The sequence below is a fragment of the Elaeis guineensis genome, chromosome 8 (genome assembly GCF_000442705.2).
Source record: "Elaeis guineensis isolate ETL-2024a chromosome 8, EG11, whole genome shotgun sequence".
NCBI lineage: Eukaryota > Viridiplantae > Streptophyta > Magnoliopsida > Arecales > Arecaceae > Elaeis > Elaeis guineensis.
In genome coordinates, this window is record NC_026000.2 from 33,419,686 (window position 1) to 33,425,517 (window position 5,832).

The following is a 5,832-nucleotide window of genomic DNA, read 5'->3' on the forward strand; positions in this document are numbered from 1 at the left end:
TATATCTAAATATACTAATTTCAAAGTTTAAATTTTAAATTTTAAATTTTAAATTTCAAACAAATTTTAAATTTTAAATTTCAAATTTTAAATTTTAAATTTTAAATTTAAAATTTCAAATAAATTTTAAATTTCAAATTTCAAATTTTGAATTTCAAATTTTTGAATTTTGAATTTCAAATTTTAAATTTTAAATTTTAAATTTTGAATTTTAAATTTTAAATTTTAAATTTAAATTTTAAATTTAAACTATTAGATTACTACTTAATCTACATATGTAAATGTATAAAATATTTTAAAACCTGCTCTGATACTATTTGAAGTAAAATTTGGGTGCAGGGATAAAATGATAATTTTAAAATTTTTTAAAATTATAATTTTATGATAAAAATTATTAATTAATCTAATTAATTAATATATATTAACCCTACACAAGGATCTAAATATGATATATATAGCATGCATTTAAATTTAAAATTTAAACTTTTATAGTAAATATTTTACTATTATGTGTTCAGAACATATTACCATCGTGTAGGTAGTCGATTGCTACAGTCTGATCACTGTCGAGATGGTCTGATCATCATAATACAGCCACACAGTATGTCTGACCTCTGTGGATCATTCACATGAAGCTTCCAATCTGATCGGCTCCTCACGAATGCTAGTTCATTGTAGAACCCTTTCGACAGTCGATACTGATCGAACTCCTTCGATCGGTATCTGCTGACTCCTCGGATTCTCCAAATCATCAACAAAGATAGTAGAGAGGTTGATGAAGCTCTTCCTAAAATTTGATGGACTCACGACACTCGTAGCTCATCTTCTCACTTTTCGAACTCTAGACAGTAACCCTAGGGTACACACAGAAAACCCTGCGCCCAAATTTTTTTCTTTTCTTTTCTCATGCACAAGGCTTTTCTCATGCCACCCTTCTTTCACAGATCAGATGTTCGCACACCCCACCTTCTCATCCCTTTTAAAATGGTGCAAGACCATATTTTTACCATATTTTTACCGTGTGAGAGGATAAAGCTAGGTGGTTGCTTACTTGAATTCAAATCGAATTTGAATTCAAATGCCAACCAACTTATCCTTATCCACTCAAGGCATGAGAAGGGAGAGGCGTGGGCTTCTTTGTGCATGGAGAGTTTTCACGAGAAATTTTTTCTCGTGTAGAATAAGTGGCGCACAAAAGAAAGGGGTGGGGCATGGGATTTGTTGCCCATTCAAATTCAAACATCCTTTGAATTTGAATGGCCAACCAACCTTATCATTATCCATTCAAAATGGTGCACAAAGAAGGGGCATGGAAAGGCTTCTGTGTGAGAAAAAATTTATGAGAACTTGTTTCTCGTGAATTCAAATAGGCGCAGGTGAGTGAGGTGGCGCAGGGAGATAAGTCAAGGTGGTTTCAAATCTAATTGAACCAACCTTATTAAAATAGGTTAAGCACAATTAGACTAAATTAAACCCAACACAATTAGGCTTAATTAGGCTTAATAAAATTTTAATCAAATCAAAAATTAACTAAGCCCAACCCCTGATCAAATCAGGGACCAAACCACCTCGATGATTAGGTCAACTCTTAACCTAATCGGGTCAAACCCAACTGAATCCAATTCAATTGGACATGATCTAAAAATAATTACTCAATCAAATTAAGTTAATTAGTGATCAAATTACTAATTAAACCTCTCATAAATATTGAGTCCAAATCCAATGGGCAATCGGACATCAAAGTCCATCGATATGAAACCTTGATCGAAGAGTCCCAAACCAGTGGGACTCTTGACCCCGATACCCAAAATATGTGGAACTCATGATCAGAGAATTTTGATTCTCAATCATAAAGTTCTCGAGTATTAGGACTCTTGGTCGAAGAGTCTCAGTCCAGTGGGACTCTTCACCAGCCATCAGATCAGATAGGAACCTCTAATGTGTGTGACCCCGCAGGTTCGAAACTAAGCCGGTAGCACAGGAATCAATTATGTACTAATTGAAGTGACTATCTAGCAATGGTACCCAACATCTGGATAGGTCAAATAGTCACAATCGTAATATTCAGAATCTACGCGAATATGGTTACTGTATAATTCATCTCTTTTGACTCCTATGTATAGGATGACTCAGGGTTATACTGTTAACCCTGATTAGATCATCCGAATCGTGCTCAACTCAAACAGTCCTGTGACTCCTCACTAGGACTATCCTGGTCAAGGTTTTGCTAAATTAAAATACGACTGTATACAGCTCCTGAACTAGAGTGGTCAATCCCATCTTGACACACGCATCGACAAGTCAAGTACTTGACTACACCCAGCAGCCTTCCGTCACTGAATTAGAAATTCAGGTAGTCCAGTGCCTAAGTGCAGTGAGTTGCTTGCAAGTCACCGTGGCAGTCTCAGGTTGGAGGGATATTTATACCCATATCCCATCGGAGCAAATCTTGACAGCAGAAAAAGCTCCAGAGTCGGTCACGTTCAGTGCAGATGTATCCTTATATCTCACCTGTATACCATACCAGTATCTCCACACTCTTTGGTTAAGAGAACAACCAACCCATATGGCACACAACGACCTATGCTTGATAAATGTTGTTGTCTTTAGTAACAACATATCATTTGATCGCGAACAGGTTTAAGGACTAAATGACAAATCCTCCTTTGTCGAGTCTAAATAGTCCTAAGGACTTCCCCACCACACAGAAGTTCATTAGAAGATGAAAAAATTTATGATGAAAAATATCAAAATAATTTTTATTTAATTTATAATTCATATACTAATATAAGAAAGAGCACAACCGTCAACAAGCTGACGATTGGCTTTGGGACACTATTTCCAACATTTAGCCCCCACGCCCACTCTCTCTTATCCACGCCCACTCTCTCTTATTTTGTGTGATAAAACTCTCTCCCAGGTCTTCATGCATGCCCAAAACTCTCCTCTCTTTTTCTCTTACATGAAAAGTGGTTGTGGATCAAGTCAAAGTAGAAATTAATTTGGATTTTAAATTCTATAAGATAGAGTTTTAGGAAACCAAAACTCTTTCCTTATGGCACTGATTTTATCCAAATTTTTTTTGAAATTTTTATGACTTTTATGACATATAATATGCATCCTTTGCTTGTAGTCCATGCACAAAAGGAAAGAGGGGGTTCTTAAGAGTTAGGCATCCCTTGTCTTGCCATATTTGGATAATCCTTGATTAGGTATTTGATCTAGACAAAGACTCGATCATATCTCTCTATTTAAAATAAATTTTTTTATGAAATTTTTATAAAAAATAGAGAAAAGAGAGACATTTGGGGCATGCAAAAATCAAGGAGAAAGAAAGTTGGGAAGTGGAGATACAATAGACACAAGACTAGGTGTCTAGGTGAGAGCAAAGAAAAGAAGAAGAGGGTCTTCTTCTAGGATTGCTGTGTTCACCTCTTTCCTTTCTCCATCTTGAGTTTTCTGAGAGTGTCTCAGATCTAAAACTCTTTCTCTTACTTCTCATCTTTAGAAGAGTCCAAATCAAAAAGAAGGAGGTATCTGATCGACCATCGAAGAAGGATCAGCGCAGTACTAGCATATTGTGCTGATTTTTTGGACCAGAATTTTTTATCGTGATTCGTGGGCTCGTATGGATGACTCCTAGAGATCGGATATATGTGCGGCTCGCAACATCTTCCTCAAGCTCAGATCAGCAAAGTTAGAACGTCTAACTTGTAAGGTAATAGATCTGATCTATTATATTTTACATACATTAGATGTAGTATAAAAACATATTGATATGATCAATATGTAGTTCTTATTTTTTATATTTTAATTTTTTATTTAATATCATGTAATAATCATGTTATAAGATCTTAGATCTAGAGATTTTCTAATTTTATAAGATAAATTTTGATTTATTTTAGTCTTTCGCTGCTTGATCTTGAAAAAGTTTCAAGATCTAACTCTGAAACCCTAGATCTGGTTCCTTCAATTGGTATCATAGCCTAAGTTATTTATTACATGATTATTTATACATTCTTAGATTATTTCTTAGATTAGATCTACTTTATAATCTGATTGCTAAATCTAAAATTAAAATTTTTAGATCAATCACGAACTGTAGGTTGTCCTGCTGTAAGGTTTACTCCTTACAGTGTAAAGGTTATCCTAGTTCATGTAGATCTATCTTTAATCATAAATTTATTAGATGTGATATAGATTAAATTTATAATTTATTAGATTTAAAAAATATTTAAATCTAAAATAAAATCTCTTTGTTAATAATTTTCATGCTAAGAACCATCATATATTTGTCTGAAAATTTGCACAGTTTAAAGTTGAAATTATTTCAATTACATGAACCCATTTAGATTAGATCTAAAGTAGTTTCATGCTTATTTCACTTGCATTTTGATTATGAATCAAACATGCAACTTGATTGATAGAACTATGTTATAAAAATATTTTATAAATATGAAAATTATTTTTAAAAAGCTGAACCCCAACCCTCAGCCCAAAATTTAATTGAGAATTAAGAAGTTGTTTGATTAGGTTCTAGGATTGTGAATTGAAGAACCAAAGACACAAACCATAATACATTGGGTAATGGTTAGTGGGAATTAGGTCCATTAATTGGGTTAGACCTAAGGTTAGATTAAAGATGGACTTAATTAGAGAATTGACTAAATCTAATCAATTATTATCTTAGATTAAGTCAAAGATTCTCTAGATCAATTATAATAGTTGTAATTGGTCAAGTCCATGTCTTTAACGAGAACCAAATGGACTTGATTCTTGACTAAATGGTCTAGCACGAACTGTTAGGTTGATCTAATTGAAACTAATTAAATCAGTTGGTGTCTAAGGTAAACCAGACCAGTGGTTTTTAATTGGCAGCCCACTTACCTAACCATTTTTTATGATGTCTAAGGCAAGCTTTGGCAGATCCTCCCACTAATCGAACTTATCTGGCCTCTTGATGAAATTATATTTTAATTGGATCACTTGACTATTCAAGCTGACCTATGTCAGCTAGGTAAATCAATATAACTGATTTAAGTGCTCCTAGACAGCCGTTTTAATGGTCTCCTTTAAGCTGACTTGGTGAAGCCAGTGGGAGGATCATGATAAGCTGGTTCATCTGACCTTATACTCTAAATCAATTAAATCTTCTAAAATTATTAGGTCCTTAAAATAAAATAGTTATGGTGATAACTGGATCATAGCCTCCCATTAAGTGGGTGATAATGGTCCATCAGTTGGATAATTATTGGAGGCCCAAAGGCCTGGTGCTTATCGACTGATGGAATTGTCATTCATAATATGATTCTTGACTGCATCTTTCTAAATGGTGGTTAGGTTAGTCAACCAAAGTTGGGCCTAATCATTCATTGGCTAGATGGATCAAGTATGGTCATGTTAATGGTTGGACCTAACCAGACATTTTCAGTAGAGGCCAAAGCCTACTGATTAGGACTGGGGCAAAATTAAAATTATTAAAAATTATTTAAAAAATAATTGGTTATGAACCTACCTTAGATGTACATGGGTTGGCCAACCAAAATTGGGCTTGTGTGCAGTCTAAGTAGATTCTAGTACCCACTAAGGAATTAGGATATTTTTTGAATTGGAGGTCGAGGCTACCAATTCGAATAAAATAGTGAGAAAACCTTTGATTAAAGTCCAAATCTTTAAGTTTAATGAATCAATTACTAATTAGGTATAATTTTTTTTTGTGCAGATATGGCCACTTCCCTATCACTCTGATCATTGTTGGACAATGATAATTTGGTAGGATCCAACTTCCGGTAGCTGGTAGCGAAAGTTGAAGATAGTCTTGAAGTATGAACG